Source organism: Balearica regulorum, chromosome 10 (genome assembly GCF_011004875.1).
Source record: "Balearica regulorum gibbericeps isolate bBalReg1 chromosome 10, bBalReg1.pri, whole genome shotgun sequence".
Taxonomy (NCBI): Eukaryota; Metazoa; Chordata; class Aves; order Gruiformes; family Gruidae; genus Balearica; species Balearica regulorum.
This window is the reverse complement of record NC_046193.1, coordinates 177,418-198,980: the sequence shown is the minus strand read 5'-3', so window position 1 is coordinate 198,980 and position 21,563 is coordinate 177,418. Positions and strand designations below refer to the sequence as shown.

The 21,563-nt window shown below is 42.6% G+C and overlaps 1 protein-coding gene across 6 annotated transcripts in view; it reads right to left on the bottom strand.

The window, feature by feature from the left end:
- The window catches only part of FGD3 (FYVE, RhoGEF and PH domain containing 3), a 109,806-nt gene that overhangs the window by 75,229 nt on the left and 13,014 nt on the right, over nucleotides 1-21,563 (bottom strand). Inside the window, exon 1 of one of the 6 annotated variants that reach the window (XM_075762614.1) lies at nucleotides 3,917-4,124. The exons of 3 other annotated variants lie outside the window; for them this stretch is intronic. The gene's annotated coding sequence lies outside the window, so the exon portion shown is untranslated. Of the gene's footprint in view, nucleotides 1-3,746; nucleotides 3,864-3,904; nucleotides 4,125-21,563 lie in introns of those variants that run through there. 2 more of the 6 variants (XM_075762615.1, XM_075762613.1) reach the window with 2 other exon arrangements.

The window sequence follows — 21,563 nt, the reverse complement described above, 5'->3', positions numbered from 1 at the left end:
CAGACCATGGTATTTTGGCCAGTCATTCAATAAATTTAACCCAAGTTAAAACCAGCTTGTCTTTGATAACCAACGAGCTTGAGACCTTTAGCTTTTTCAGTGAAGCATTTTTTCCAGACCTCTATAATTTTTGTGGCAAGGGTTTTTTAATGCCACATCTGCATTTATAGAGGAAATGAAACTTCAACTGATCCCATGCTTAAATGAAAATGCTCAATTTTGGTTTCCTGTTGGAACTTGCAAATGCAGAAACTTTTTTTTTTTTTTGGGGGGGGGGGGAGAATGCAAAGAACAATAGCTTTATAAAAAACAGGATTCAATTTTAACAATGAATTGTGAATTTAGCACTGCAGTGAACTCTTCGCTTTTTTGGAGGGGGTGGGGGGAGGAACCCTATTAGTTGGAAAGAATTTTTGGACCTTGGATGCAGTTCTTCATGGCAGTCCATATGCCAGCACTCCCCATGCACTGGGAAAGACCAAGAAGAAGGATTATACTGCAAGCTAGCACCAGTATCTGACACAGAGCAAAGCCGGGTTGTTCCTAATAAAATACTGCAAATGAGTATGATCCTAGTCTGCAGGACTGAAACCAAGTCTCTCCTTTCCCTACATAGAAATGCACAAAATTAATAAGAAAAAAAAATACAAATGCCTTGATTTGAGGTGTCAGTGGGCTCTTAAAGCGCTACTGCTAACATCAGATGGAGTAAACAGCATAATTTGAATCTCCAGGACCCTTAAGTACCAAGAATGTTGTAACGCCATTGTCATTGCCAGTCCGTCCTATCCGCACGGGACCTTCAGACATCTACGGGGATTTATTTTGGTCTGGATTTCCTTCCAGCACCAAGCTTGGCTCAAACCTTGAGAATAAGGAGGGGTTTGTTTTGTTATTTGTGGTTGGGTGTTTGCTTTTTGGGGTGTGGGGTTTTTTTTTTTGTTTGGCAGGGGAGAGGAATGGGTTTAGGTTTCATTTGGTTTTTAACTGCTCCTGAATTCATGACTTTCAAGTTTTTGCCTCTAGCATTTATGGTATGTTTCCTAACTTTAAGGATCTTGAAAGCAAGGTATGTAACCACAAAAATCTGTGTAACCTAACTCAATCAGACTCTTGCTCTTACTTGTTGTTCTCATCACTGACTTATCATTGTTTTGAGCCTCTGGCTCAAGTGAAATCTTTTCTCAGATACTCGAGACGAATTTCCAAAGGACTGGATTTTCCGTGCAGTTGCTATATTGAAAATGATAACATCAGGTAACATTAAGGAGAAGGGGAAATAGGCTGTGCCATGTAGACATGCAGTTCTTCAAAGGACACAATCCTACTCAGCTCTAGATAATTCCTGTTAACATTACTTGGAACTTCAGCCCCAGCATTAGACAGAACGCTATGCTCTTCCAAATTAAAAAAAGTCATTATATTATTCATGTAGCAGCAAGTAAAACATCAAGTTGATAGGAACGGAGAAGAAAACATCCGGTTCTTCACTTTCTCATGTCAAGCATGTAAGGTAATATGACAAAGACAAAAGTCACTGTCACGTTGGATTTGCTTATCGATTGCCCCAATACTGAAACATGCTCACAACTCTGCAACAAGGGCAAGTAAATCCCTATGTTCTCAGGTGGTGTCACAGACACTACACTTCTCCAGGCTTACACAGGCACAAGCACTGCAATGATTTTTACTTCCATTTACCCAAATTACAGTGGTTTTTTTCCGTCAAGAAGTATTATGAAAACTTAGAAGTATATAATTACTCTCCTCTGCTGACATTGAAACGTCACCTCCACAGAACATCTACTACTCCTTGTTATTCCACTAAATTCACTATAAATTACACAGGTTGCTGTTACAAAAAGCATCCTCCCATCCTACAAACCCTGCCCAGAGGAGGCAGAAGATGGCACTAGGGAGAGATCTCCAGGTAAGATGTCTACTCCCCAAAGTAAATACCCACCTAGAAGATTCCTGAGTTGGGCCGCCCCAAAACACTAACCACAAAGCAAGCAACCCGTCTAACTCCACGGAGGTGCATGCAGCGGTGGGAGTGGAGACCAGGAGCCAGACGCTCTCCCACCAGCACTCCCCACCAAAGCCCCTCAACCCCTGGGCGGCAGGCACCCCCTCCAGCCCCGGGAGTCTTCCATTCCCTTCTAAATAGTGCCGGTGCTTCAGAAGAGCTTGAAGCGCCCTGTACGGTCTAACCCTTGGCCGGCCCGGAAGAATTTGCAAGTGGTGAAATCTGGGTGTCTCAGACTGAGAGGGGAACTGAACATAAATCTCGCTCCACCCCAGGCAGCACATCTTTGGTAAGTCCCAGCGAGTGGGAAGGAATGGCTTACCACCACATCCTGCAAAAACCTCCAAAAACCAAAAACCTCTTCCTACCTGGGAGGAGCATTCAGCACCCCTTAGCACAGAAGGGTGCGAGAACTGTTCGTTTCTTGACTATGATCAGACTTTTTTCTTGCCGTCCCCAAGCTTGCCCCAAACTCCAGCCACACCTGAAAGAAGATGCTCTTACACCTTAGCTCGTACATAACTTTCCAAAGTGCCCAGGCTCCACGTGCCAATGCCACGAAAACACGGGAAGCCCCAGGACCATGCAAGAGCTCAGCAGAAGTTTTCGGGGCTGCAACACCGGAATTGCAGGAAAGGTAGAGCCTTAACTCCTGCTGGAGGTGCTCACGTCCCCGTGGAGATCCCAGCGTAGTTGCACAGCAAATCACACATACATTCGACCGTGCTTAATCAAACAAAACCCTGCAAACATAATTTACTTTAAGAGCTAGATATCATTAGAAGTCCCGTACCAACAGGAGCTGTAAGATACTCCCTCAAACAAAGAATGCAAAAATAACAAATATTTAGAAACCAACAAAACAGAAAAGGGGTGGAGGGAAAATCTGATCCAGGTCCCCATGTTGTCATGGTGACTTCACAGCCATTATGTACTTCAGACACATTTAGAAGAAAGCTACATTATTACCCCTCCCCAACCAAATAATGCAAGGAAAGAAAAACAAAAATCCTGCCAGCTTGTCACAAGCCAATCAAACGGCAATCCAAACCTTCGATCGGGCAGCACCCCCGAAACATTTCCATCCATACTATTACTGCACTGGGATTCACGTACTCGGACAACGTGGAAACAGACATAGGCAGAAAATTAAAAATAATAATCTGTCCGATCCACTTATCATACAAGATGAGGATACTGTTGGAAACGTTTCTGACTACGCTTGTATCAGACAGGTTTCTGCTATCAAAATGTTTAAAAAATAATTACTTACAACATCATTTCATTCTTCCCCGTTTGCAAGCAATTGGTTTTCTTTTACCAAGTACTACCAGTTCCACAGGCTACTCTTATCGCACATAGCAATCAAATAGCCTTAGTCTGCTCAAATATAATAAAATCCTCTCAACATCTACATGCAAATGCTGCATAAATACGGATTTTAGAAAGCATGCACCGTAGAGATCAGAAAATCAATCCAGCTCATTACGGCAGGATACACAGCAAACGCTTTACTACCAGCTTCTAAATTGCTCACACAGAGCACGCGTCGCCAAATGCCACTAAACATCCCCGCTCCTACACCAATAAAAGGCAAATGCATAACATAGTCAAAGAGCAGGCATCTGTTAAGACACCATTTTCTAAACAATACCTGAAAAGACATTACAGACTCCATGAGAAAGCAAGATTTGCAACAGATCACAGCATGCAAGCTTACCAGCGGCTCGCCGGCACAGCCTGAGCAGCCATCTGCCCCTCTCCCCCCACCTCGACGCCGCTTCAGGAAATCACCGCATCGGCTTCACGGAAGGATAATTCTGATAACCCCCACCCTCCAAGTTAATCAATTAATGAAGCAAGACTGTTTTTCCTTACTACGCAACGTACAGACACTAGGTCACTTGAAGGTTGCCCGTTCTTTCCTGCTGTAGGGCCTCCCAAATAACAACTGCCCGTCCAAATTCGGCCTTTTTTTTTTTCTTTTCTTTTTTTTTTTTATATTCATTCAAAGCTGTAGGAATACACTCGGCCCTTGACAATGCCAGCTTGCATGATGAAAGAGCAAAAGTAGTTTTGAGGCTGCAGAATGCCTTCCCTGGGTTACCATGGAAATAAATGTGGGAAGGGGAGGGGGCTTCGCAGATGGGAATGCTCCTACTCGGTGGAGATGCTTTAAAGCCAGGCTGTGCGGGACTGTACGCCGCAAGGAGGAAATGTCTTTTACTATTACCACTATGATTTTACCTGCGCTTACTTTCATTTTCACCAAATTTCACATAGTTGAAAAGCATGACACTTCTCTGAGACGCTGGGGGGACGCCGTCTGAAACAAGGACAGGTTAAGAGCCCTCCAAAGCGGAGCTGGAGAACCGGAACTTTATTTACATATTGGAATTTGCACAGATGGGAACTAGCGCTCAATTGCAATTAAAAATTGGTTGACAAGGATGAACCTGTTGCGGAGCCGAGGCTGTAGCAAGGATGACTAGTTTCAGGAAGGCTCGATAAGGAGCATCAGCTTATCGTTAAAATGCAGGGTAGCATTTCTGTTAGGGACAATTATCACACGCAGTATAAAACAGATCACCTCAGTGATTTTGCTGTCATTTGCAGAATTGAGAAAAGCCCATCAGCAAAAGCAGGGCGGGCACCGCGACACACTGCTCGCGGCTGCTCCTCCGGCGAGACCCTGACTCCACGCCAAGGCCGCACGCCCTCCTTGGGTCTTGTCAGAGTTCCCGTTAAGTCAACCACAATAATCCATGGCACCAAAATCCCGGCAAGGATGGCCAATGCAATCTCATCAAAGTGATTAAATCTGGTACAAATTTAATTTGTATCAATTCAAGAGCTCCTAGCTACAGCGACGTTAAGGCAACGCTTCTGACCAAGGCACTGTACGGTACTTGCCACAAAGCAACTCCCACAGATACCAGTTCACTATTAACTGTTACTAACGGATTAGAATTTTGCCTGTGGAAAAAAGTCCCTGTGCTCTGCCTCTGCACACACAGGAGTTGCTAAAGGTTTTTTAACAGTAGTTATTAAATAGAGAGTTCCACCTTGGCACAGCAGCCAGAGCTCCTCACTCCTCAGGGGACACCAAGGAGCCCGTGTTGCACAACAGACCACCTCGGGTTTGCAAGCACCGCAGCTCCAGGCGATCCACTCCAAACTCCTCATTTCCAGAAGGCTTGTTTAAAAAGTTAAACCAAGAAGAGAGGAGGGAACTGACTTGTGGGCCATACAACAGGACAGACGTGGAGTAAAGCTGAGAGGCGAAGGCGCCGTGAGAACAGTTAGAGCCAGCTGGGCACAAGGCTGGAAAGACCCGTCAGGCCGCGGAGTCTCTCTGCAGAAAACCCTGGCGGTGGCTGGTCCCGCAGCTGCTCCAGCCAGCCCCCGCAGCAGCTGCCTTCTCCCTGGAGCTCCCTCCTCATCCCCCCAGCCCCAGCGGGGTCCCAGTGGCCCTAAGGAGCTGGCGGGTATCTCCCACCCACATGGGCCAGGGGAGAACTGGTGGGAGAAGTATCCTGAGCTGGGTCTCTTCCCGAGTCCTCTCTCACCGCAGCAGTTTCTGCCTTAGTTTGAGTTGACAATCTGCAGCTTGTGCAAGAGCATCTTTTCTTTGAGTGAAGGGAAAAGAAAAAAAAAAAGAGCATGAAAAAATGTTTTCCCCAACATCATCTCACTGCAGGAAGATGAAGTAATATTACATTTATACATACACCATCCCTGGAAGACATACTGCTGGTCCAGGAGCGGAGAAACCCCAGAGGGAAGGTAGTCCATCTTCTTCCTGCGAAGCAGTGAGCAAACTGCCTAATCCACATACTTCTACCTGTCTTCCTCCCCTGCCAAACAGGATTTCATTCCAAATAAAAGACAACTTACTTTATAACATCACAATAAAAATAAGTTTTGCTGATTCCATGGTACCCAGATCACACAGAGCATGATTCTCCATGCTTTCTTGTGCTTCTACAGCTGCCCCCACCGACACATCTTTATAACCACTAATAGCAAAGTTTGACTCAAATCCCAAGTCCTACGTAAACTCAAGGAAGAGCAGAACTAAATCTTGCCAACGCAAACACAGCAAAACACTGTAAAACACCAGCTGCTACAAACAAGCAATGGGGAAGGGCTAAAAAGGCTTAAAAATCTAAACAGCCAGAAACCAGAGTAGCCCCGCTACCGCTGCAGCCAAAAGCCAAGGAGCAGCTCTGCAGGGCTCACCTAGCCTAGCCTCACACGTTTCTGGCCACGTCCCCCCACGCCGATGCCAGGTTTCCGCTGTGCCCCCTCTCATCCCCAGCAGGCACGGAGCAGCGCCGGATGGGGCTGGGCTGGAGCAGCTCCTGTGTCCGCTGCCCAGCTGGCACCTGCCAACCCGATGGCTTTGCCCACTTGTCTCCTCCTCTCCACAGACCTGTCTATTTGGCTAATGAATTAGGGAAAAAACGAAAGGAAAAAAGAAAAAAAGAAAAAAAAAAATCAACATTTATTCTGGAGCTCTTTACCCCTTTTATCAACCTGCTCTGAAATGAGCCTGCAAGTCTCAAGAGCAATGAGGGACAGGCAAGACAATTGCATAAACCTCACTTCCTCAGGAAACCAGATTAAAAAGCCACACTGTCGACTACCAAGGAAGCTCAGCAAGATCGGGGGAATTCACACGGGAGCAGCTCAGACGTATTATTCTTTCCTGTCTGAGGTAGCCTGCCAGGGAGAGACACAGGTAACAACCAAGGCACAGCAGAAGGCCAAGAAATTGCAGGAATAGCATATATTGATTATCAAAAGTCAAAGAATATATATATTTATGTATGTATATAAAAATCAGACGTATCCAGGTACGTCTGGAAAGGATAGCCAGGAGGTTTCTTCAAAGACCCCCTGAACAAATAAAAAAGCATTACTGTTCTAGACTTTCTAACAGCTAAATAGCAACAGCCTCTTACCAGCCTACATTCCTGTGATTAAGTGGCTAATACCACTGTGCTCGAGGAAAGTACCGTACGTATCATACCACGTCTCCTAGTAACAAGGCAAGATATCAGATGTGCAAAGCTGAGGGGGAAAAAAAACAGACTTTTGTCTTTTACTGAGGAAGAATAAATGGAACAAAAATGACAAGTGAACGGCTATTTATTACTATGTGATCCTCCTGTAATCTTCTTGAAGCTTTTTATTAGAATTGTTCATACTCAAAGAAATGAAGAATTAATTTCTCAGTTGCTGGTAGCTTTTAGATTATTGATAACCTCTTGCTGGAAGAAGAAAATAGAGATATAATTTAAAAAAAAAAAGAGGCCATTGTTAATGATAAACCTAACACTTCAAATCACGTGCACAGTAAAACAGGGAACAAGGAGATACCCGTTGTTTACCCTTTATTTAATACTCTGACAACTACATTCACCTGCGAACGAAACAAAGGAAAACACTGTCGGCTTGCTTAACTGCAACACTACATATCTGATGCAGACACCTGGATTGCTGTATATTAATAGTATCAGCAGTTGCATGCAGCAAAAATCACCAAAAATCCCAAAAGATGCAACGAATCCTTCAAGCCATACAGTAATGCTATGCAAAAGAGCCATTTTTTTTGAACAGAGTAATAACTTTGAAATACCCAACAAAGAATTTACAATTATTGATTCGTCTGAGAGCTACAGAAGCACCCTACGTGAATACATCACAGCCTCCCAAGTAAAACAGCTAAAAGTGAAATGGTGTATCAGCTCGTGAAAATGGAGATTTATAGAGGTGTCTGCTGCATATGGGGATGGTCTGTGGTTTGCTATATGTATTTTTACAGTTCTCTCCTGTGCAGAGCTGACTCTGTGGGCGGACAGACAACTCAGGATGCTTTTTGTGATCCATGCAGGCCTTCCACATATTCTAACCTAGTCCAAGTCACTAGAAGGGAAGCTGAAGGGATTTTTTTAAATGTGACTTTTCACAATCCTCTTCAAGTTTTCAACATTTTAAAACCCATCTCTGCTAACGGCCAGCATTTCCTTCTCATACAATAGCAGAAAAATTCCTCGTATGCACTAATAAGGCTTACAGATGCTACGCTAAAAACTAACGCTGGTTTAAAATGTCAATTAATTTTTTTTATGAAATGGTGTTAATCATGCTCCTCCCAAATCTGCAATTACTAGAGGGGCATTGCAGCTATAAACACGATTGTTCCAATCCACTCGGAGTTTCCTCGGTGGCATTAAGCCAGCAATGGGGTTTTATCACTGTTCAGTTGCAAGATAAATTTTTGAAAACCAAATAAATTTTGAGAAAATGGAACTAGCTTTGCTGTCAGTTGCCTCTGCTGCTAAAACACATTCCTTTGAGAATTCAGCATCTTTAGTTTGCTTAACCCTCCAAAAGCAAACATAATTTTGCCCTGGTCATACAGATTTCTGCACCTTTTTTTAGACACTTCCCCTTAAGATCCTGCAGGAAAAAGAAAGAGAGAAGTTTAAATCACTTGTAGCACGTAACTGGTGTCGAAAGAAGGTTAAACACACAAATAACTTTAGCTACTTAAGTTTGCTAATTTTTCTTCTAAAATGAAAAAAAAATATTCAGCAATAAAACTAGATGAATGGGTCTTTATATAAGAGATCTCTGATGCATCTATTTCATACCGCGTGTTCAATAAGTGGTTTAAATTTCATTTACTAGTAATAGATTAGCAGCAGCATCAACAGCAGACAGGCAAGCGCTGCGAATTACCTTGAGCCGCAAACACTTAGGACAGAGTTTAAGCCCAGGCTGCACCTCGCCAGAGCCTCTGCTCTAGAGGGGAGCATCAGGAGAAAACCACGAGCGAGAGCGGGGAAAGGGGGAGCATGGCTAGTCCTGCAAGTACAATTCAGTGAAATCCTTCAGAACTAAATATCAAACGTGTGAAGTGCCTTTTTCCATTCTCATTTTATTTCTATGGTCAGCACATGCTCTGAAAGTAAGCAGAACTTATTTGTATGAAGTCATTGATAGGCGCTTTGTCATTTCTTCCAAAACATTTAGAAAAGAGGAACAAAACTGGAAAGCAGAACCAACCAAATTTGACATACATATTTATTCACAGTTGACTTTGCAATTTCCAATTTGGTGTTTATCAGGACAAAAACCCATGGACTCATTTCCTCCAGTTTCCAGCAAAATTCATTATTAAAACAGAGAGTTTTAAATAGACCATGACTTCACATGAAAAACAAAGATAGCCTTTGTACAAGGGGAACCACAGTTGTGTACTTTGAATGGTGCATAACACTGAGCAGCTTTAGCAAGAGCATGAGCCAGGCCAATTCTTTTTAAATTTTTAAATATATAATTCTAAATTTTATATATATACACACACACTCACGTATATCTTTTTTTTTATATATATGTATACATATATACACACCTTGACAATAATTCAATTTACATAGGGGTAGTTTGCTGTTGTTACAGTAATTTTTCATGATTAATTTTATGCATCATCTCTTTAAGAACAATGGGAATAAAAACTTAGTCACAAATAACACATCAATGAACAATTTTTTTATTTTTTTTTTCCCCAAAAACTCCAATCTCTGCTGCCATAGCAGACAGTGCAGGAGCTCAGCACTCTGTTACTGCTCAGGTCTGTGAAGTTCTGAAATCATCCTGGTACTAGAAAAAAGTCCACCAGTAAAGACAGGCTGAAAAATGCTCACATTTCCTTATTTACCAAGTAAGAAGAGGGGCACTTAATCCACAGATCCTTCCCAAAACAGCTCATGGGGCAAATTGCAAGCAGAGACTTTCATTAGAGGCTGCATTTTCTAAAGCTACTTGTCATTCTGCCAAATCCAGGACACAGTTGATCCTGTAGGATCTCACAGGTGTATCGTCCTCCCCCCCCCCCCAAAAAAAAAATGACACCCCCCCCCCCCAGCACACCCTGCCCCGCCAAGGTGGGCTCCCCGAGCCTCTCCCCGTGCGCTGGGGGGTGGTTACGGTCTCGTCCATGCAGCACTGAAGCTGGACGCAGCGTCTGGATGTGCTTCAAGGGGTGCAGGAGGGTGTGGGGAAGGGAAGGGGCAGTGAAGGGCATGAATCTCTGCAGTTAGCTGAATATGCATACACGTATGATGTAAGTAACCTGTCATCTGCATTTCTGTGGAGTTCAGACGTTGTTTGGAAGATCTGGGATGTGGAACGCCAGCCCTTGCTCTTGGTGAGAGCACTTTGATAGCAGCTTGTTTGACCAGCGTCTAGTTTTAATTTTATTATTACTACAAAAGCATCTAACAATCCCAAAGGAAAGCAGAGCCCAGCAAGATAGGCACTGTACAAATACTTAACTAAAACGTCTTTGTTCACCATCCAAACAAAGAATGCTTGAAAATGAAAGAAAAGAGAGGGGAAAAAAAAAAAAAAAAGAGGGGGGGGAAAAAAAAAAGGAAAGTGTTGCCAAGGTTTCACAGCGGGAACAGAACTGGAGCACGGACTCCTGGCCAGTGGTCGTCCTACCCGGCTCCCGTCACGGGGCTGCCTCCCCCTCCGGCACCAGCTATTGAGCTGGTAGTATCGTTTCGGGGGGGGGGGGGGGGGGGGGGAAGTAAATGGGAGCCTTTGTTTTCCCACTCCCCCAAGTAAATAAATGAAGTACACGTATTCTCGATGCACACAACTCCTCACTGGCACATGGGAGAGGCAGGGAAATTCTTGTGGGAATCCCTGGCTAAAACACTGACAGAACATCACTGGTGCTACAGAAAGCAAATCCGTACATTAGTCATGGTCTAATGCAAACAGAATATGCAATTCTGCAGGAAAAAAAACCCATAAAGGAGCAGGCAGAGAACAGACATCGTGCAAAGAAGTTAGTACCATAATAGCATTTCATGCAAGAAGTAGTAAAAAGAACACAGTATTCTACCACACAGATTCATTTGCACTGAGCAGTAAGTGTATTTGCAAAGAAATTGTTCTCTTAAAAGATTTAAATTAGTGCTTCCAAGCAAAACTTCGAGTCTTTCAAAGAACGTGCTTCCTCTTCATGCTACGCCAAAGCGGGGTCATTCCTCAGCTGCCATTACAAGGCTTAACGTTTGACAGGTCTTGTCCTCTGCAAGTAGAAGAGCATTGGATTTACTTTCAGAAGTCTATTAAAAATTGCTTTTAAAGGTATCAGTTGGCATATGGAAAGAGGCAGGTGGGCTCATATATAGATTTATATCAAAGTAATATTATACATAACAGATGGGATGCTCTAAACAGGGACCAATTCTCATCCACATGCAAAAATAGAGCAGTCTTAGCCAAAGAAATGGGAAGGTTTAATTGAATTGACAGCTATTTTTCCAGGAGTGAAGGCGACAGAACCCCGCAATGGAAGAGTCTCCTGCTCTGCGCTGGTTTCAGGCTCGGCACAAGCATCTCCCTCTGGGGCAGGCAGAACATTACACTGCTTTCCTCTAATTAAATACCCAACTGGACCCAGAGGTCTTCTGCTCTCTCTTACTGTTTTCAAATTGATTCAGAAACAACAAAAATGGTGTTAGACAAATTACTCTGCGGAAATTTGCACAGTAACAAAGAGACCGTGATTATATTAGCAATTTTAGTATGGACTATTCCTCAACTTCTGATGTATGAAAAAAGCTTTTGCATTCAAAGCTTTATCCTGCAGCTTTTGCAATTAGCTGTACATGTGTATGCTTTCATGTAAAACAAAGCAAAGGTCTTTTTTTTAATTTTCCCCTTCATTTTACTCTTCGCTGTAAAGAGAAAGGTTACAATTCACTCCATTGCTCATTTCTCTATCAGGCTTAAGAGGTACAAATGACCTAGTTTCCTTGCCAGGAACCAGCAGCAGCACACTTGCCTGGCATGGCAAATCAGTGCGTCTTGCTACACCAAGGGAAAAGTTTAATTTGTATCAATGCAGGTTTTTTTAAAAAAAAAAAAAAAAAAAAAAAAAAAAGCTGGGCATTCCTATTAATTTCTGTATTGCATCAATCAAAAATCAGTGCCTGTACAAAGATCAGTAAAATTACAATCAACTCAAGCCTGTAGTTTCTAGAGCCTTCATCTTGGATTCTGGAATGCGTTCAATCATAATTAATCAGGATTAATAATAATCTTCTTATAAAAATGACTTTTAAAAAAATAATAATCCCAAAGCACTTTAATGAAGTAACATATCCATTGACATGGATAATAATATATCAATTCCAGAAATTCAGTCACCTCCCAGCTGAGATTTAGCAGATTTTTGCTGAAGGGAACCTGACAAAGAAATACAAATCAACAGACTGAATTCTTTGATTTTTGCCAGCTGCTATTTTGCAGCATCCTGACAGGGCGCCGAGCGCGGCTCTTCGGAGGAACGCTGCTCCACGACCACAGCCTGGCCCGAGATGCTTTGGACCCAGAACAGGCTTGGTACTTGCAGAAGAAGGATTTACATTTGTTCTCTTATTTTTCAAATAGCCATGAAACTACATCCCGGCTTGAGGAATAAAGTTACCAGGCCCTCCTGTCCTGCACCAACTTGCCTATTTTATGGCACCCAGGGCTTCTATTTTGAACGTCGTTCTTTTAAGCACAGTCTCTCGCATGGGTTTAAATGTCTGGCACCAGACAGTCAAAAGAGTTCTTTGTTCTAGCTTGCTGCCAAGAGGTTTGGATTTGGGCTGGTGATCGTTTGTTTCGTCCATACTAATGACATGCTTTAGACAAACATTTGGCAATGCATTCTTGGCTCCAGGAACCCATTTTCTCGAGGAAATATCTTTCCATATTGCTAAATGAATATGAAAAAAGAGGATCCCTGTATGGAAAGGTGGAAAACTACTGTACTGGTTACAAAACAAAACACAACTTGGACCTGTTGGACTATGGGGGGGGAGAAAAAAAAAAAAAAGTAGGGCACAAGTGAAGCAAAGAAAGGCAAACCACCGTATTCAAGAAATACCCAGGTTTCCCACAGTGAGAAAATGTGTGCGCTGTGGAGTCAAACAAATTACCCGTGCCCCCGGGTTATTTCCAACAGTACTAAACCAGAGCTTCACTGAACGGCCTTGTGACTGTTGTCCCACTGTACTCTTCTCCAACCTGTAAAACACGATTTTCCACACAAGTAAGCTCAAGTTCATGTTAAGCTAAATATTTTGTTGCCCAGAAACTTCTGCCTGCCTTCAGGATCTGTTTAGATCCTCTTTAATAAAAAAGAAAATTAAGTTTTATGCACTATCTTTTGTCCCCTTTACTAGTACACCTTGAGAAGATTCTGGATTTTTTTTTTTTTTTTAAATGAAACAAGTTGCTTTGATTTTAAGGACAAGGGACTTTCTTAGCTCTTGCAGCAAGCCTCAGGATTGCTGTCACTGGTCCCACAAACACATCGCGATGCGGCTCCTCCAGTGCCCCGCAAGCAGCCAGTAACTGCATCCCAGGCAGCAATAATCTGCTGTAATTTATTAAGTTGAGCTTCAACAGATGTTTAATCAGAGCTGAGGTTTATCATCAATAACTTTGCCATGCTCACTTAGCTTTGCTTCTAATTAGGGATGCATAAACTCCCACTGCCTCATTTCAAACCTCCTTTGAACACACAGTTTAAAAGTTTGGCTTGTCTGAGAATTACTGCTTTATATTTTCGGTATAATTCTTTTACGAAGTCTTGAGATAAAACTGAGGGAAAGAGTAACAAAAGAGCTGACCATAAGCATTACAAGAAAAAAAGAAAAGGACTGAAAGTGAAAAACAAAGGATTTGAGTAACACATGGAAAGGGAAGAGCAGCAGGGAACATGACAAATGCATACCATGGCCCGTAAACTTTCATCCCAGCTTAGCTTTTGTGCCATCAGACGGGGAATTCCTCTATTTTAACATACTGTCCAGGTATGAGAGGTGGAGGAAGCAAAAGGGGAACAGAAGTGAGGATGTGTTTTTAGTCTATGCGCAGGATAAAAGACAAAGGGACACTCAGATTTAAATTACAAAGGGTACCAATTATTGAATTCCATTTTGCCAACCCACCAAACACAAACTTTAATGTTCCGCCTGACATTTAAGAGCTTTCCAAGCTGTGTTTAGGGGCTGCCCACCTCTCATCTAAATGGCGGTACCCTGACAGTCAGGTCTTGCAGCATCTCACCCACAGAGCTTTACAAGCGACCCCTTCTTAACCATATTTCCAAATTGATCCCAGACTGACCCTTTGACTGAATTAGACAACATTTGAACTTCTGCCTGAGCTAAAGACAATGTGCACCACCTAAAAAAAAGTAGAATTGCAGACTTGCAAAAGTCAGCTTAAATCCTGCAACCTGCTCATTTACGTTGAACACCACAAACCTGGACCTTAGCTACAGGAATTACTAGGCTGACAGACAACGCTGTTACCCACGCACGCCTTCCTTCAGCTTCAGCGGCTCTTAATCCAGCTCCGAGAAGCAGCTCTCCAGAAGACACCCGTGCTGCCGCCACAGTCTGCTCTCAGGAGGTGCCTGCAGCTCCAAGTGTCCAGTCTTTTCCCCTCCTCCCCCCCCCAGATCATGTAGAAAGAAACCTATCACTAGGCCAGGTCAACATCCATGAGCAATTCTCCAAGCCTTCTCTGTATTCTCTTCAATTTAAGAAAGGAAAAAGAAAGAAAGAAAAAAAAAAAAAAAAAAGCAGCAGTGGAAACCTACAGGGTGGGCCACGTAGCATAAATCTGCAGCTCCTTAAAATCAGCAGTCGTGAACAGACAAGCGACCCAATCTTTCCAACTGTGCAGACTGAACTAAATTCCTGAGCAAGGGTCCGCTAATGAAAATGACCCTTCCCAATTTTTCCCAAGATTAACATCAGATTTCAAACACAGGTGGACTTGCCAACATATATACTGCAATGTCACTAACTGATCATGGATTTTATCAGGGGAACTCAGTCGTTACATCAAGAACGTGCATAAATCTATGAGCACACTATAAGCAGAGTAGTTGCAAGACTTATTTTAAACATGTGCTAAGCAGATGATTCCAAGGTCTTCAGCAAGAATGATCATTTCCCTTCACTTCTCCTGTTCTGCAGATTTTTTGCCCTTTCCTAATTGTCCAGAGAGAGTAATAGGTTATATTGCATTAAAATACACAAGGTAGTTTAGGTTTATCAGGTGTGGGGGGGTTTTATTATTCATTTTTACTAAAAAATAAAACATAATCATCACGAATTGCATCAAGAGAAGAGAAACAAGAATGTCAAGTGTCTCAGAGCAAGTCCCTTGAACCACTAGTGCCAGGTCACAGCCACATACAGCAACAGCGCTTCCCAGGACCAACCAAGGGCCTCAAAGCAGACACTTTGCTGAGCAATGCAAACCAACTGCTTAATAATAAAAAGGAAATACAAAGAAGTTACCTTGGAAAACAAGTAAGGCATAGCCACCAATTTGTACTTTCCATTGGGAAAAGAAACATAGTTCATGTGCTAGCTACTTAAGTTGTATTATTTCAAAGATAGTATCAATAAAATGTTAGATTAATCTTAAAGCTTTTGATTAAAAACACCAGTGAGACATGTTACTTCCAAAACCGTGGTGTAATTGTTCATATTGCTGAGGCACAGTATCTTAGCAATATGTTCAGCAGAGGGTAAAGAAAAAGGCATTAAGAGAGCAAAAGCTGCAACAAAATAAGTTATTTGGCAGGAGGGGGATTACTTCAGGTAAAATTACACATTTCACTCACAAACCAGCCACCGACCCTTTTTACACATCTAGAGTCCTCCTAAATACCACACAGTTTGGACTGGAACACCTAAACGCAACTTGTCTCTCTCTCTCTAATTATGAATTGCTTCTTAGGATGAACAGCAGTGAGAAACCGTTAGATGCGTACAGAAGTATTGCTGAGATAAATACAGCACAAGCGCGAAGCCGCGGCCGTACGTGCCTGCAGGAGCTGCCACAGAGGGACCGAGCCTGCTTCTCATGGCTTGCGAGCCCGCTGGCGCTCACCCCAAGTCCGGCATCTGATGGTGTGAGTCCAGGTCGATAGAAAACGTCACCCAGAATCCTTTACAACATATTACTTTACTGACTTAAGAAAATAAATATTGCTACAGCAAGATTTTCTGGCTCATTTGTCTACTCTGTTTTCTCCGCACACAGAAATACAGACAGGAGATGTACACTAACACTGGATTTTAATCCTCTGGTTTATCACACCATTGCTGTACAGTGAGTTCAGCGCTACGTTGGTAAAAAATAGCTTAGCTTGCACGGACAGGTATGTGTTCAAGAACATTTTGCATTGACAAAGCTGCATCTGAACCACTTATGTATTTGTAACTCCTGTCAATAGTGAGGTAAAGCCTGCAAAGGACTCCACCGCACAAACAGATCACAGAAAACACTCCCCTTCAGCTGAGCTTAACGGAGTGAGAATGCACCATTCCGAGGGTCTTTGCTCCCACCATTAGCCTCTCATTCCATAAGAGTATCGTTTCTAATAACAGTTCATCAGAAGGCAAAGATGATTGTGCTTTTATCTTCTGCACTGTTTTGTTCAAAACCTTTATTAAAAAAGTCTCCCTTCAATTTTTTTTTTTCTTATGGACACATAGAAAAAACCCAAGTAGAGCATATAAGCATTTCTGATACACACGTAAAATTTTACAAATACCATAAGAAAACATTTTGGAAATAAAGTGTTCTGAGTTTTACTCTTTTTCTAAATCAACAAAGGAATATTGAATTTTTAATGCAAGATCACTCGTCTTTTCATCTTTAAGCATCAAGTGTCATCTGGTGGATTGACACAGAACTGCACTGAAAGTAAAATTTCCCTAGAGGAAATTTTACTAGGGAAGTAAAAATAAACAATAAACAAGATAATATTTACCTATGACCTCAGAGACGCAAATAACAGAAGTACAAACCTCTATCAGGTGCGGGTGTTTAGAAGAGGATCAGCCCTAAGACTCTCCTAACACATCTAGGGATTTGATGGACTTAGCTCACTGAAATTCAGGAAATTTATTTATGACTTACTGTCCAAAAGCTACTAAAAACATTCAGAAAGCTACTAAAAAGCTACGTGTTTCCAGCAAATACATCAGAAAAACCTCAGTCAAATTACCTTCCCCCTCCCCCCCAAATTTAATCTGGGATCTGTAAGTAACTACCTAAATCTGGAAGTGGAGCTTCAAAGGAAAACAGTCACCTTCGGTGGTACGTCAAACTATTTTCCCTCATGGGGAGAGAAGGAAAAAAAAAAAAAAAAAGACTAAAAAAATCAGATGCCTTAATCAAGGCCAACAAGTATGCTGCAATGCTTTAAATAAAAGAGCAAATGCTTAACTAGAAACCAAACTTCCTATTTCTTTCTGTGCCTTTTCAACACATTCTGGACTTGTCTCTCTAAACCAAGATTAACTACCTCTGACATCATGATTTAAAAAAAAATATACATCTCCTTTCTTATCACTGAAGTGAAGGGACCGAGCCAAGAAGAGAAGAGAAACTACAATAAACTCCGACTGAAGCTACAGACGAAAACAAAAAAGAAGAGAAAAAAAAGAAGAGCCTTTACCAGGATCACTACCAGAAGATTTAACTTCTATCAGTTTTAATGCTTCAACTCTATAAGTAACTCCCCCACCCCGCCCAATGTATTACTTTAAAGCCTCTGATTTTGAAATACATTATTTAGCAAAGTTGATAAGCAAACCATGGGACAGATGATACCTTCGGGAAACACATTGAGTGTTAATCAAGTTACAAGGTAGAAAAACAAGCAGTATCTTCCTGGCTTTTCAAACAATTTCATCACTTGCTGTGGAAGATCATGGCTATTGATGGCACTAAAGCGGCTTTTAACTGTTTGAAACCACTGCAAAAATCTGATCGCTGGAGAAGGTAACCCAGCCTCCACAACAGGGCTCTGTTTGTCAAGGTCTACAGAAGTTGGACTCCATCAAGTTCAAGTATTAATCCAAAGTTAACTTGATGAGCAAAGTACACGTTCTGGATACAGAGTCAATCCACTCTGACGCTCCTTTCCTGTGTGGGATCAAAGGTTTGGACAGAGAACACCGTCCAAGACTCCCTTTGAGCCTTGGAGCGCGGCCCCGCAAGGCAGCTGTCCGACCCCGCTGTGCAGGCTCTCAGCGGGCTGACGATGGGTGCGTCACCATCCCCATTTTAGTTCTGACCAGAGAGCTGCTTTGAAGCCAACTCGCCTCACCCTACTGTGTCTTGGTTTGTAGCTCAGCGCAGTCTCGGAGCGTATGACCTGGACTGCCTTCAGGGGAAATGAAATGAGAAGAGGCATTCAGTGAGGGCATCTAGCGCACAACAGCAGCTAACAGAGGTTCGGTGCGCAGGGCCCACCTAGAGCTGATCTAATGGAAAAGCCCTTCAAACGCACGCAGGGCAGATGTAGGGTCCTCAGCACCGGCTTCCTTCCATAGATCCACTTCTACAGGCTGCATTTATTGCTGATGTAGACGTAGCTCACATAAGCCATTTTTCCTTTCTTTCATATTTTTAAACTAAATGTTTTACCTAAGCAAAACGTACTGTTAAATATCAAGAACTAAGAATACATCCTAACAGGACAATATGAACTAGAACTCCTTCCCGCTCCTGAACCGGGAACAAAAATATTCCAAGAATTGTTTATATGCCTCCCCTACTAGCCAAACCCAGCCTTCCCCCAAACCTGACACAAGAGAGAAGCCAACCACTGCAGCATTTTTTTTAAACAAAGTCCAGGCTGCTCAGGAGGAGGTGAGAGCAAGCTTCTCAGCACAGATTCTAACAGGCAGCACTCACTGGAAAACGTTTGTTAGGGACCGTTCACCTCCGCATCTCAAGTCCCAGCAGCCCTTGATAGATGCCGATGCCACGGAGAGAGAGCTGATCCATTTGGCTGCAAGGGAGGCTATGTGTTTACACACTCTAAATAAAGTTGAAACCTTAAAGGTTATCCAAAACATCAACAGACCCAGTTCTTCACGCAAAGAGCTGCCTTGCTGGTAACAAGCTAGCCTAGATCCAACCCAAGCTTTTGGGCAGCCTTAAAGCTGAACCTCCCAAGTCTAGCAGGGTTTTCCAGCCAGTTCAAATAACCTAATCCTCTTTTTTTCAGACTCCAAATAAAGTCTTCAACTGCCTCAGATGAGGCAAGAAAGACAAAAAGCTTCAACAGATCAGAGGAAACAAAGCCAATCCTCTTCTTGACTTTCTCAATAGCTATCAGAAGTCCAACTGAGCTGACAAAGACCAAAAAGCACTACCTCAAGGCTCAATTCAAAAGGTAGCTGATTCACAGTCAGATTAAAGTTCAAGTACTGTATAGTAACATCTAAAGGCTCGGTTGTTTAAATTATACAGAGTAAGTTGGTACTTGAAACAGGACAAGTTTCTGGTTCTCCTGATTACAAACTGTCAAGCAACTAAGTGCAAAATGTGGTCTGCCTAACTGCAAAAAAAGCTGAAAAGAATAGTCACTCGAGGAGCAGCACCTTACCTCCCAGTAACCTCCTAATTCCATGCCCCGTTGTTTTGGGTGAAATCTAAAAATACTTACGGTAACCAAGGAGGTTAAAATATTTATTTTTTTTAAAAAAAAGTAATAATAATCAGTATACTGCCTCATGCATGCAGCCTGGTGCTCCAAGGTGAAGACGTGCTAGTAATCCTAGGAGGATAAAAAGCTCCTAACTCTGCACATATGATAAGCGGAGCCCTCCTCCGTGAACGGCAGTGCAGTGACGGTGCTAGAATCAAGTCGTGTGACGGCTCAAGGCCCCAGAATGTCTTAACACGGTGCCAAGGAAAGCCACTTCAATGTGGTGTCTTCATACCCCATTAGGGATTGCAAACCCTATGTTTAGGGGCATGGAAAGAAGCTGAGAGATTTACGAGAATTAGCATGGCTATATCCAGAGTTTCCTACAACACCCACTTTTTCCAGTAGAGATCTGTGGTCTTCCGAGGACTCAATTAAATGCCAGTTTATTCAATACAGACAGAACTCCATCACGGCAACAGCTTTCAGCTAAAGAAATCTTCTCCTGACATACATCTTACAGATTCCTTAAATACACATCTTTCTAGTGTTGCCTTTACTGTTGGTGCCAAGCATGCCGTCTGCCAGCACAGTAGTAACTCAGGCTTGCAATGCGAGAGGAGGGAGGGGAGGGGGTGAGGAAAGCATTCCTAACAATATTAACAATTAGGAGTTTCCTGCAACACCAGTGGAGCACTGGTGAACAGCTGCAGAAGTGCAGAACTGCTGCTCTTCTCTTAGACCTGAGGAGCCATTATAGGACGCGAGACACCCAGAACTGCTGCAGAGGAGTCACGGCTTTAGAGCATTCCCCACTGAGTAAGATCATCGCGAAACTCCTTTCTTTGACAGAACCCAAATCCCCCCACTTTTACCATCCAGCATCTTACTTTTCCCACTGCCCTCGTAAGTATATATTCACCACAAGAGTGACAGATACCTTTGACTGCTGCAATTTTTCCTCATCTCCCAAGTTCAAAGAAATCTATTCTTTCTAGATGTATCCGTGTTCTTCATAAGCAGAACCGCAAGTGGAGCCTCTTCAACTAATTTCCATTGTAATGAACTCACACCCAACTGACAAAGAGGAAAATGAAGGGGGAAAAAATAGAAGAGTTTTGTTCCTACTTTTATTTTCCCATTGGAATAGAGGGGTGGAGCAGACAGTAAACATTTGTCCCTGTCATTTCCTGCTCTTATTGACCAAAGTCCGTCATGCCACCCGAACGATAAAACCCGTATCAAACCTTTAATTAGAGAGTGGAAAAGATAGTAGAAAAACAACTTATAATAGCTTGGGTTTTTTCCTAATGATATTGATATGTTGAAGAAAACCAAGCACCCTAGATCTTAAACACTGACATTACTTTACAATCTGTATCCTCAAACACTTTTTAAAATAATCTAAGGATTATCCAACAGTTGAACATGAAGGAGAGAAAACCCCTGCCATGACCTGCAGGGAAATCTGAGTTTGGTTCAGATCTCTGAGTGTTCTTAAGACCTGAACCTCAGCACAATAAATAGCAATTTTCTTACAGAGCTGGATATAATTGCAAGGAAATATACTGAATCCCCATGAACTCAGAAGAATCTTTTTTTCCTCTGACAAGACACTGGTAAATATTTTATCTTCTGCTGTACTGGGTCTGCTTCGTATCAGAGGCCGCCTACAGCACTAAAAATCAAGTACCAGTGCTCATTTTTGAAGTGTCATCCTAAAAAAATGAAATTAAACATGACTCTGAGAGCAGAAAACATTTCACTGTTTATAATAATCTCAGCTACATGATGTAAGACTATGGCATGCCCTAGCTTACAAACATTGCAAGCCCACTTCTAATAGTGGGTTAGCAAACCTGAATTCAGGATATAATGTTCCTTTTCTAGCGGCAAATCCATCCAAGGATCTGGCAACGTATAATGCAAAGCTGCACTCATACTGCCAAGGATCTGCTGTTTGCCTCAGCTGGGATGGAG